This window comes from Puma concolor, chromosome C2 (genome assembly GCF_028749965.1).
Source record: "Puma concolor isolate L17-30 chromosome C2, mPumCon1.1.hap2, whole genome shotgun sequence".
Lineage (NCBI taxonomy): Eukaryota > Metazoa > Chordata > Mammalia > Carnivora > Felidae > Puma > Puma concolor.
Genome location: NC_141675.1, coordinates 98,784,084 through 98,797,984, shown reverse-complemented (window position 1 = coordinate 98,797,984; position 13,901 = coordinate 98,784,084). Strand labels below are relative to the sequence as shown.

Here is a 13,901-nt window from a genome sequence, read left to right as displayed (position 1 = left end):
ATACCACATCATCTATACGTATATCTCATCACATGCAGCTACTGCTCTGTGAAGCAGCACGGGAAGACCCTCAGGATTTGAACCAGAACTTCCTGGTTTAAGTAACTGAACCACATTTCTTAATATGTATTTCCAATCTTCAGATTGAGAGTCCAGGCATTAAAATCTCCAACTACGTCATAAATATTTGGGCTTAGAATGTCACACTATTTTTTCAATCCTTTCTTTCTTCATTCGACACCATCTCTAAATAACAGTTAAAAAAAAAAAAAAGAAACAGACTAGATTAAGTCATCCCTATTTTTAGCTTTAGATAACTGACACTACAGGATTTAGAAAAATATAGCTTTTTTAGTGTGAAATGAAGATAATACAATTATCTTTCGTTTACTTCACACCATGGCAGTACATTTTTTTATATATTTGTAGCACTAAATGTGGTATGTTTATGTCCACTTTCACATTAGTGCAAGGTAATATTTTAGTATCTCCACATATGAGAGCATGATCATAAATCACCCCTGAAATTGCCTCTATTATTAGAAATTGCATCTAGTTCCAACTTATGCATTCTATTTTCTTTTTCCCTTGAAGTATATGGAGGAATATTTTAGGTATTGTGTCTACTTGATATATATATAGATTTTAAATGCAAACTGGTTGAGATTCACAAAATCCATCCATGAATGGATCAGAAAAAAAATCACTGACATTGACTAACTAAACTTTTCCCCTGCTTCTCACATGCCTGAATTAGACTAAAAACGCACCAGTGTAAAGACAGAAATTATGGAGGCGTCACCAGGGACAACTGAATGAGAGGAGGGGAGTGCACATATTTCCTTATAAGGCAACAAAACATTCATAAAAGAAACTGACAAAAATAACTCATGCTCAGAATTATATGGAATAACAATAATCCTCGATAAATGATTCAGAAATATAGAAACTGCCCACCTCTATATAAATCTGAACTACCGATTGGTATTGTTCTACTCACCACTCAAACAAGGTTAGTGAAAAACTGATTCACTATCTAGTTCATGCAAGAAAATGTGATGAAAACTAGGCTGCATATTTATGTATAAACTATTTAACTGACAACTAGCAGTTCAATTTAATCAGTCAGATTTCCTTTTCCTCAATTCACCAGATGTTGAGTCAACTGAACTATCAGTTCAAAATAAGAAAGTAATTTCTATGAACAGACTGTCTGCTATGTTACATTCTCCTCCTTCCTCATGTATTCCTCCTCTTTGACCTTTCTCTTCATTTCTGTTTCTGCATGTTTCTTCCTTACTTTCACTTTCTTCCTTATTTTTTTCCCTCTCTTTTTTTTCCCCTTGGTGAGGGTAATGAAGCTCAAAAATAACATCTTGTATCCTGTTGAGGGAAACTTGGTCACAACTATCCTTCCAGATGACAAACTCATTCTTAAATGTCTGTTTCTCAATCCAAAGAAAACAGAGCAATTGAGAAAATAGAGACGCAACATCACTTACCACTACCAACACCACCACTTTTAATTCCCATGCTACATTCATCACAAAGAGGACTAAAGTTTATTTATATTATCCCCTAACCTCAAATAGGACCACAAATAAGACTAATAACAGGACCATTTTGTGGCACTCAGGCAAACGGCTGGGCAAAACAGATGGATCTTACTTTGCGCCAGGACTCAAAAAATACAGTCGCCAACTCACTGTTGGCGACTACATATCTTGGCCCAAAGATGGACCTGGAAGTGGGACCAGTTGTCTTTGATATGAATACTGTTCCTATTCATATCTGCCTCATGAGATAATCATTAACTCTGTCACTATGTAGTGGGGTTAAGTATTGGATAGAAACTGGAAAAATGGTCATCAAGGAAGTGAAATATTCTGAAGGCATGTCGGATTAGATTAAGGAGCACAGAGTCAGGGCTGGAACACTTTTGGCACTACTGTCCACTTTTCAACTTCCTGTTTTTTTTCAAGTTCAGTACTGTACACGGTACCCACCTTTAAAATAGTAGATTTCCAGAGTATGTGTCAACAATAAGAATATTTTGTTCTTGACATTTCAGGTTCTAAAATCTGCTAATTTTTTTTTTAAGTCACCGAGATCGACCTCGGTCATTATTAAAATTGACCACCAGTGTTAGACTTCTTTAATCAGGACAAAACTATGTAAGGCTTTATAGATTACAGTCAACACCCAGTGATGCACTGGGAAACAGCTCAGTCAGTAATCAATGCAAATTACAAAGCCCGGAAGAATGCTTCTCTTGGCAGAGACCCTTTAGCAAAAGAGTTGTGCATTCTGCACTAGTTAGAGATTCTGAATGGCTTTCCAGAGAAGTAGCAAATGCATTATATTACAGTAACCTATCCTGTAACTCACGAGTCCAAAAAACAAAGCCCTAGACAATAAAGAAAACTGAAGGGGGGTGAGGAGCTATAGATCTTAACACTGACTAGTAACAAAGGGCTGCTTCTGACCACACTCTACTTTTTAAAAATCTTCACATGCATACAAGTTTTAGGCATCGCCAGGTCACAAAACTTCAAGAAAAGAACAACAAAGCACTCCAGTTTAGGAGGTCTATGCTAATTCAGGCATTTCTCTTAATGTTCTCTCAACGATTCAGCATCAATTGTATCTTGCTCAGATCATTTTTGAGAGTTTATTCACCTATGGTTTATCCATTCTGACACTGCTCAGATGATTTTTAAGAAACAAACCCTGTCTGTGGTCAGTGTAGAGGGAAATTATAATATTTTAAATATTTCTCTTAGTCTTTTTTTTCTTTTCACTTAAAATTTTTTTATTATGGAAAATCTCAAGCACATGCAAGAGTAGGGAGCTTAGTAAAATGAGCTACCATGTACTTACTCATCACCCATGGTCCATCTTTTTTTTATCTATACTCATCCACTTTTTCTTCTATCAGCTCATTTTAATGACAATTCCAGATATCATATCATTTTATCCACAAATATGTTAGTATGTAGTACTAAAAAATAATGACTTCTGAAAATCATGACAAATATCATCATACCGTGTCAAAAATAATAGAGATTCTTTAATTTATTAAATATCTTAGGTCAAATGATTGAATTTTAAATGCTTTTTGTTCTTTGTTCATTTTTATGACTGGTTAGTTTGAATTAGGATCTAAATAAGATCCACATTACATTTAAGTCATAACTCTCTTTGAACTGATAAATCCCTCATTTTTTTATTTTAACTTTTTATTTTGGAACAGTGTCATGCTTATGGAAAAGTTGCAAAGATACTTCAGAGAATTCCTGTATTTTCTTCACTACCTAACATTAACATCTTATATAACCGTGGTAAATTTGTCAAAGGAAGAAATTAACATTGGTACAATACTATTAACTACATACTTTATTCAGATATTACCTGTTTTCCCACTAATATCTTTATTCTGTTCCAAGGGTCTAATTCAGGATACCACACTGCATTTGGTTGCCTTTTCTCCTAAATCTTCTCTAATCTGTGAAAACTTCTCAGTTTTTTCTTGTTTTTTTTTATGACCTTGATAGTTTTGAAAAGTGGTGGTGGGATAATCCTCAATTTGGATTTGTCTGATGTTTCTCATGATTAGGTTGGGGTTATAGTTTTAGAGAAGAATGCAAATGAATGAAGAGCTCTTCTTGTAACATCCTATCAGGGGGTACATGATATCCATATGACTTATCACTGGGGATGTTAATCTTGGTCATTTGGTTAAGGGAGTGTCTGCCAGGTTTCTCTTTCCTTAGTTTTAATTAGCATAATTTCATGATTTTAACAGTCTATTGAGGTGTAATTTACATAACATAACATTCATCCTTTTAAGTGTACAGCTTAAGGATTTTAAATAAATTTACAGTGATCATCACCATAGTCCAGTTTTAGAACATTTTTGTCATCCCAGAAAGATTCCTCATGTCCTTAGTCAACCCACTCTTACCCCAACCCCAGACAATAACTAATCAGCTTTCTTTATACCTTTACCTTTTCTTGACCTTTCATATAAGTGCAATCATACAATATGTGGTGTCATGCATGTGGCTTATCATACTGTTTTTCAGAATCTTCTATGTTGTGGTATGTAGCAGCAGCCCATTCTCTTTTATTAACAAATAGTATTCTATTGTGCAGGTATACTTCATTTTGTTCATCCATTCATCAGTAGGTGAACATGCAGATTGTTTTTAGTTTTTGACTATTATGAATAATTCTGCTCCGAATGTTGACATAGATACAAGTCTGTGTGTGGACATATGTTTTCATTTTTCCTGAGTAGATATCTAGAAGTGAAATTTCTGGGTCATAAAGGTAACTTTATTTTAACTTTTTAGAATGGTTAAGCCATTTCCTAAAGTGGCTGTACCATTTAAATTCCTACCAGCAATGGGGTGCCTGGGTGGCTCAGTCAGTTAAGTGTCAGACCTCAGCTCAGATCATGATCTCGCAGTTCATGAGTTCAAACCCCGAGTTGGGTTCTGTGCTGACAGCTAAGAGCCTGGAGCCTGCTTCGGATTCTTTGTCTCTCTCTCTCTCTCTGCCCCTCCTCCACTTATGCTCTGTTTCTCTCTCTCTCAAAAATAAATAAGCATTAAAAAAAATTTTAATTCCTACCAGCAGGTTCCAATTTCTCAGCATCTTCACTAACACTTGTTACTACATGTCTATTTTTATTGTATCCACTCTAGTTAGTGTAAAGCAGCATCTCCAATGGTTTTAATATCCTTTTTTCTAAGGATTAATGATAATAGGTATCTTTTCATATTCTTATATCTTCTTTGCTGAAATATTTATTCAAACAAATTTTTAATTTGGTTGTCTTTTTATTATTGAATTAAAGAACTTTATATATTATATGAGGACAAAAATCCTTTATCAGATATATATTTGCAAATAATAAATCTTGCAAATATTTTCTCCCATTCTTTTCATTTCTTTAGTGGTAGATTTTGAAGTATAAAAGGTTTTAATTTTATTGAAATCCAAATTATCAAGGTTTTATGTTCTGTATCATGCTTTGCTGCCTTATCTAAGAACCCTGTCTAACTCAGGCCATGAAGACTTTTTTCCTGTTTTCTTATAGAAATTTTATAGTTCTAGCTCTTACATTTAGGGTCATGATCCATTTTGAGTTAATCTTTATGTGGGTATGAGATCAGGACATAAGGTTATTTTTTTCATATAGGTCTAGCACCACAGATATTTATTTTTATTGCATATAGTCTTAGCGCCAATTGTCCTAACACTATTTATTTAAAAGCAAAAATAATACAAAAAAAAAACCTTATTCCTTCCCCCATCAACTTGCTTTGGCACCTTCATCAAAATCAATTGACCAAAAATATAAAGGTTAAATTTCTGAACTTACAATGTCATTCCATTGATTTATGTGCCAGTACTATATACTCTCTTCCTTACTACAGTTTTTATAGTAAGTTTTAAAAACAGGAAGCACAGGTCATCTACCTTTGTTTTCCTTTCCAAAATTATTTACACTGTTCTAGGTCCTTTGCATTTTCATATAAAGCGGAAATTAGGATAAGCTTGTCAATTTTTACAAAACTGCCTTTATTCTTTTTGATGCTATTGTTTTTAAATTTTACTGTTCACTGCTAGTATACTGAAATACAATTAATTTTTGTATAATGCTCTGGTATCCTGCAAACTTGTTGAACTAATTTACTTGTATGTGAATGCATTCCTTAAGCTTTTCTACATAGCTTGTTTTCTGCAAGTAAAAAGTGTTAACTTTTTACTGTCTAATATGGATAACTTTGATTTCTTTCTTTTCTGTTCTTTTTTTTAACTCCTTCCCTTGCTTTCTTTCCTCTCTTTTCCTATTTGTTTGTTTGTTTGTTTATTTTTATCTTTCTGGAAAAAAACCCCAGTAAAATGTTGAATAGAAGAGATGAGATCTGACAACCGTGCCTTGTTCCCAATCTTAGGATTAAACCAGAGTTTATGAGGGTTAAATGTGATGTCAGTTGTAGATTTTGCATAGATGCCCTTTACCAGGTTACAGAAGTTCTCTTCCAGTCCTGGTTTGTTGAAAGTTTTAGTCATGAATGGACAGTAGATTTTCTCAAATATTTTTTGTGTATCTATTGTGATAGTCATAGGGTTCTCTCCTTATTCTACTAATATGGTATATTGCATTAATTAATTAATTAATTAATTAATTACTGAATGTTTAACCAGCCTTGTTCTCTTAGGAAATATCCTACTTGGTCAGGGTGTATAATACATTTACAGATTGCTGTATTTGGTTTGTGAAAATTTTGTTGAGGATTTTGATGTCTAAATTCATGAGGGATAATGGTTTCTTTTCTTACAATGCATTTGTCTGGCTTTGATATCAGGATAATATTATTGTCATAGAGTGAATTGAAAAAGTGTTCCTTCTTTCTCTATTTTCAGAAGAAGTTTGGTGTTGTTTCTCTTTAAATATTGAATAGGTTGCAGTGAAGACATGCATCCACATTTTTCTTTGTGGGATGATTTAATAAGTCTCTTTCTTTACAATTATATATCTATTCAGATTTTCTATTTCTTCTTGAATCAGTTTCAGTACTTTGTGCATTTTTGGCAATTAGATGATTGTACCTAAGTTGTCTAGTTTCTTGAATATATTTGTTCATAGTATTACCTTTTAATCTTTTTAATTTTTAATTTTTTTAGGGTTGGTAGTGATGTCCCACTTTTATTCCTGATTTTGGTAATCTGTTATCTTCTCTACTTTTCCCTCCATCATTCTAGTTAAATGTCTGTCAATTTTGTTGTTCTCTGCAAAGGATCAACTTTTATTTTCATTGGTTTTTCTCTATCATTTTCTTGTTTTCCATTTCATTGATTTCTGGCCTAATCTTTATCATTTTCTTCTTGATTTGCATTCCATTATATATTTATGCCATGTCTGCATTTATCTACATAATAATATTATATAAGTGCAATTTATTTCTTTGGGTGGGTTTTAATTATTTTTGTCATTTCCCTCAACCTAAAGGATTTTCTTCAGTATTTCTTTTTTTTTTTTTTTTTAATTTTTTTTTTCAACGTTTTTTATTTTATTTTTGGGACAGAGAGAAACAGAGCATGAACGGGGGAGGGGCAGAGAGAGAGGGAGATACAGCATCGGAAACAGGCTCCAGGCTCCGAGCCATCAGCCCAGAGCCTGACGCGGGGCTCGAACTCACGGACCGCGAGATGGTGACCTGGCTGAAGTCGGACGCTTAACCGACTGCGCCACCCAGGTGGCCCAATTTTCTTCAGTATTTCTTATAAGGCCGGTCTGCTAGCAACAAATTGCCTCAGTCTTTGTTTATCTTGGAATATCTTTCTTTTATCTTCATTTTTGAAGAACAGTTTTGCTGAATATAAAATTCTTGATGGTCACTTTTTAAAAATCTTTTTTCTTTCAGCACTTTCAATATGTTGTCCCTCTGTCTTTTGACTTTAATTGTTTCTGATGGGAAGTCAATTTTTAGAGTGTTGTTTCCTATAGTAAATGAGTCTTTTTTCTCTTGCTCCTTTCCAGAATTTCTCTTTTTCTTTGGCTTTAAAAGTTTGACTAGCATGTGTCTATGTATGGATACTTTTGCATTTATCATACTTGGAGTTTGTTGAGCTTCTCATATGTGTAGATTAATGTCATTCATCATATTTGGCAAACTTTTGGTCATTATTACTTCAAAAATCTTTTTTCTGCTCTTTCTTTTTCTCCTTCTTTCCTCTTCTCCCATTACACACATGTTAGTATTCCTGAAGGTATCTCAGAGATCTGAAGCTCTGTTTATTTTCTGTTTTTTTTCTTTCTGTTTTTCAGATTAGAGAGTTTCTACTGATTTATCTTCAAGTTCACTGATTCTTTCTTCTGCTATCTCAAATCTGCTGCTGAGTTCCTCCAGAATATTTTTCATTTCAGTTTTTGTGCTCTTAAACTCCAGAATTTTTGTTTTTTTTTTAAAATAATTTCTGGAGGGGCGCCTGGGTGGCGCAGTCGGTTAAGCGTCCGACTTCAGCCAGGTCACGATCTCGCGGTCTGTGGGTTCGAGCCCCGCGTCGGGCTCTGGGCTGATGGCTCAGAGCCTGGAGCCTGTTTCCGATTCTGTGTCTCCCTCTCTCTCTGCCCCTCGCCCGTTCATGCTCTGTCTCTCTCTGTCCCAAAAATAAATAAACGTTGAAAAAAAAATTAAAAAAAAAAAAATAAATAAATAATTTCTGGAGTGCCTGGGTGGCTCTTTGAGTTAAGCATCCAATTCTTGATTTCAGTTCAGGTCATGGTTTTATGGTCATGGGATTAGGCTCTGCAACAGGCTCCGTGATAAGCATGGAGCCTGCTTGCAATTCTCTCTCTCCCTCTTCCCTTCTCTGGCATGCTCTCTCTCCCTCAAAATAAATAAATAAACATTTAAAATTATTTTAAAAATTCTATCTTTATATTGATACTCTTTATTTAAAAAGTAATTATACTAATATTTTATTTAATTATTTAACATGGTTTTCTTTAGTTATTTGAGTATATTTACAATAGCTGCTTTCAAGTCTTTGCTAAATTTGACACCTGCTCTTCCCCCTCCAACCTAGACATAGTTCTATTAACTATTTTCATAACTGGGTATTAGTTACACTCATTTCCTTACATATCTGATACTTTTTTCCTTGTAAACTGACATTTTATACAATATATTATAGCAACTCTAGCTTCTGATTTTTCCTTCCAGGGGCTTGTTACTTATTTGTTTATTTAGTGACTTATCAATCTAATTCTGTGTGGTCTGTCTCCCTCAAGCTGTGCAGATGCTGATGTCTCTGGTCAGTTTTTGTAATTCTCATTTTCATTTTTTAGGTAAACCTTGCCCCTATGTCAGTACAGTTTGTATTTCACATCTAATAATTTGTCTTGGAGGCAATAAGCTAATATTCCTTTGCTGATAAATATATGTATGGGATGGAAATGCATTCAAAGCTCAGACAGTTTAACATGTTTTCCTTGAATCTTACTTTTCACTGGCATTCCTCTTCTCTTTGCACAAGGCTCTAGGGTCAGCCTTGGGTATGTGGATACCTTGGACCCTCTCTGGTTTGTGACACCTAGGGGCATGTGGTTTTTCATGTTCTACTCCATCAAGTCAGGACGATGTGAATTTTCACGGCTTGGCCTGTCCTGGAAGATCTATTGTTGTCAATGGAGTTTGGGGAAGGGTAAGTAGTGGAGGTAGTCCCAGCTAAAATACCAGATCTCACTTATGCCTGTTGTCTCACCACAATTTTTAATATGGCCCCTTTTACTCTCAGAAGTATCCAGTTTGGGTGATATAATTTATGATCTCCTTTTATATAGTGAGCATAAAAAATTAGGATATTCCTTCAACAGATAACCATTGCCTAATTCTTTTCCTTGTAATGCAAGATGTGGAGGCCCAGCTGCAAGGGTGTGTATGGGTGGGTGGGGAGGTCCAACTGCCATTGAATGAAAGTTTCCATGATGGTTACATGTATATAGCAAATCCTCAATTGCCTGTTCCACTACATTTCTAAAAGGTTTAAAAGTTTTGGAGATTAAGAATGTCTGTCAATCATGAGGATTGGGAGGTAATTGGAGGATGAGGGTGAAGGGGCAATACCTCCCTTATGGGAATTCTGCATGACTTTTTTAAAATTTTATTTTATTTTTTTTTAATTTTTAAAATGTTTTTTATTTATTTTTGAGACAGAGAGAGACAGAGCATGAGCAGGGGAGGGGCAGAGAGAGAGAGAGACACAGAATCAGAAGCAGGCTTCAGGCTCTGAGCTGTCAACACAGAACCCGACGTGGGGCATGAACTCACGAACCGTGAGATCATGACCTTAGCTGAAGTCGGACACTTAACCGACTGAGCCACCCAGGAGCCCCAATTCTGCATGACTTTATAGACCTGAGGGAAATCAGTCAAGGAGAGGAGCTAGAATTACATGTTTCAAAATGGATTGCTAGAAAATTTGGAGCTGGACTGAGCTAGAATAAACCCATTCCAAGCAATTATGGAGAACATGCCATCTAGATTTAATCTCATACAAAGTAGTAGCTCCAAGATCTCTATAAAGAGGCCCAAATACTGAAGTGAATCAAGTTAGTATTTTCCAACTTATTCACTCATAGTTTCCTGGCATGGCCAATCCATATTTCCTCAGGAACATACCAAAGGAATATACTTCTCTGGGAGCTTAAACACTCTTGTAAATCAGAAAGTTCCCATATTGAAATAGGGAGCAATATGCACTTTAAAAATGATTTTTCCTTTACATAATGATCCACAATAAAATTCTCTTGAGAATAGATTCTTTTAGAGCATTTAAATTATGAATAGATTTATAAAATCACTCATCACATAAAATGAGATAAACACGTAGTATCTGCCTCTAGGATTTTCAAAACTTTTTTTTTTCTAAATGGAGATTGAAAGGAATGGGAAAATCAGCAAACTTTGTGCAGTAGAAATTCAGCGTGTATGATGCATTAACTTGGAATATCTTATTGACATTTCTGGATCAACATTAATCCTTCACATTTATAAAGTGTCAAAGAAATCAAAGTATTCACCAAACTTCATCTTACTGAAATGTCATAATAATTCACCTTTAACCCAGGAACCTGTAACAAGTAAATATTACTCTTTCTATTTGGAAAAAAAAAAAAAGGAATCTAATCCATAAGATAAAGCATGGAAACATCACATAAATTGCTTAAGGACACAAATAAGTCTGGTGATGGAGCATGTGATGAAATTCCCTCACCTAATGAGAATTAGACAATATCCATGCTGTAGCAAAGAGAAACTGGAGCCTCCACCTCCCATTTGTCTGTATGTTATGGCAGAATGAAAATAAATGTTTAAAGAGGGTTCTTTTTTTTTTTTTTTTTGGTCCTACGAAATGGCACTTCTCCAGCTAATTTCTCAGGTAAAGTGGATGGACATTTTTTTGGCTGTGTGTTTTTCTTGGGCTTTGCAATTTCTACAATAGAATTTCAACCCAACCCCTAACTTGATTACTGTTTCTGCTATTAATTAACAAAAATAGCTGTTTTCCAGTCATACAGTCTAGAATTCACTGTTATCTCAATTAAAGGCATAACTTAGAGAAATAATATCTATAAAAAATTGCAGTTCTTCCATTAGGGTTTAGCATGTAGAGATACTCTAAAATCTTCCTTTGAATTATATCAGAATGGAGTGTCATCTACCTAGTCTGTATCTTATAAGACTGAAAATACCAAATTACACATCACTGAGATAGAAGTATTCCTATAAAATATTCTTTGTTTCTCACAAAAGTGAGTATCTATCATTGGTATTTATGATATAATACAGTGATCCCTTTATATAATGAAGAGAATTAGAGGAAGACAGTTCTTTCTAGTCTGAGTATTGGCAATGTATTTCTTCAAAACATATGGTTAAGAACCCAATTTGTAAATATATATAAGACTCTGTATAGATGATTTTTTAATATGTAGTTCTAATTCTTACATTTTTACCTTATGTTTTTAGTTTTCAATTATTTCACTTATATCATATATTTCTTTATATTTTATTTACATTCATTGATATATTATTTACATGTATATGTATAACATATATCTACATGTCTTTTAAAACATCTTTCTTTCTTCTCAGAACAAGGAGATGTCCATCTATGTCTCTTTTTATTTACCCTTTGTATATCAAGCCATCTAAAGTTACAATAAGATATCCCAAAATTTTAGATGCAATTTCAAAATGCAACCTAGGTCTTCTAGGAGCCAGACTTGATAAACTCATCTGTGCTTTTGTGGTGACTTTATTTCATTTCCTTCTACCTCAATGCTATTCAAATCAGATGTCTAAAGCAAAGTAATAGATTTGTATCATCAGGGTCCCAGACTAACTTAAAGCTTAGATAAGCATCTTTTTGTTAAGTCACCTGAAGGTGATTCTTGGCTTTCTGCGCAAGAAAAGAACAGTATGGAACCTATTTCCAAATCATTAATAAAGCATAGAACATAGGGTAGTCGTGACTGAGTGTGCAGGTTGTGTCCTGCACAAGGGCACCCAATCTAGGGGTGTGCTCCACTCTAGAAGCTATCCTCCTTGGCCCAAGCTGCATCAGCTGGAGCAAACTATTTTTATAATTTGCACAAAGGTGCTGAAAGACGTCACATTTTTCTAAGTTGTACTAAACACTTATGTAAGTAACAGAGGCCTAGGGTAACATATTTCTATAGTATTTCTAACAAAAATAATTAATTCCATTAATATTTAGCTGGCTTTCTGTTACATGTTACATAAATATTCAGGTAAGCCTCCTAGTAATGCCCTCACCACATGAACCTGAGTCTCTATGACTTGGACTAAACAGGATGGTAGTTATACATACAGTTCTCCTTGGGGAAACTAACTTTGAAACAGACTAGGAGATAAAGGATCCTTCTAACACTTTCACCATAGATGACGACAACATATAGCAGATCATATTCTCAACATAGTAAAGCTTTTTGTCCTAAGTTGAGTCAAAAAGTGGGTGCAGAACATAATGTTATTCATATTATTACTATTTCCTTGATTAAGCCGTCTCCAGTTTGGAAGTTTCAAACTGAGAAAGTGATATCAAAACTTCAATAAGTTCTGAGACAATGGATTATATGTGCAATGGAATACTTTGCCTTTAAATTTAGCTCATGGTGGGGAGCCTTGGTGGCTTAGTCACTTAAGTGTCCAACTTCAGCTCAGGTCATGATCTCACAGTTCGTGGTTCGAGCCCTGCGTCGGGCTCTATGCTGACAGCTCAGAGCCTGGAGCCTGCTTCAGACTCTGTGTCTCCATTGCTCTCTCGTTCTCTGCCCCCCCCCCCAACTTGCCGCAGCTCATGCTCTGTCTCTCTCTCTCAAAAATAAATAAACATTAAAAAAAAATTTTAAAAATAAATTTCGCTCATGGCTTTCACTCTCCCTAGGAGACTTTATACAGTTAACTCAATGAATTATTTGCAAATGAGGATAATACATAACATATTTGTACATAAACTTTTCCTGACTACAAAATTATACATGCCCATTGGGAAACACACACACACAAACACACACACACACACACACACACACACACACACACACACACATGCAGGAAAATACAGAAAAGTGTAAGAAGAAGAAAAAAAAAAACCCAGAAAGTCTGATCACAGAGACCATCAATTACTACTGGCATTTCAGCATTTCATTCAAACATGACAAATTTCAATCCCAGTTTGGCTTCTTTTTCTCCAGCACATCATTCAGTTGCCTCCATTCCCACTATTTGGTATGCACTCAACAATAATAATTATTTGTTACAAACTAATTTAGCAATGAACCACGTACTATTATACTTCATAGGTCTGTTATTAATTATTATTCATTCTTATTATTACTCATTATTATTGCTCATTAATACATGAGTTCAGTTTTATCCAATCATGCCCTGTGAAGATTATCATATGTAACAAAATGTGACATTACACAAATGTTAGACCATTTCTGTTCCATAATATGGATGTTAGAAATATGGATGTTAACCCATGGAAAACAAAAATAAAATGGTATTTTGATGCTAAAAAGTCAAATGTTGCATATGGAGGCCAAAGAGAAATTATTTTAGATAACAAGATTGTTTATTTTTATTTTTACTATATTTACCACAACACTATATTAGTATAAAAACCCGAGAGTTAGCTGTGCTTACAAAGGTAAAGCACTATAAAAGCCCGAAAGCATGTATCTCAAGAGTCTAATCCAATTCTATCTGAGGAGCTATCCTCTTTCCGTGAGCTCTGTCATGTAGAATTACATCATCTCCCATGGCTCAGATTATCTCCAATTCATAAAATGC

General features: G+C 34.6%; 1 protein-coding gene across 43 annotated transcripts in view; it reads right to left on the bottom strand.

Moving 5' to 3' along the window:
• ZBTB20 (zinc finger and BTB domain containing 20) overlaps positions 1–13,901 on the bottom strand; it is a 780,465-nt gene that overhangs the window by 468,113 nt on the left and 298,451 nt on the right. The window lies entirely within an intron of this gene.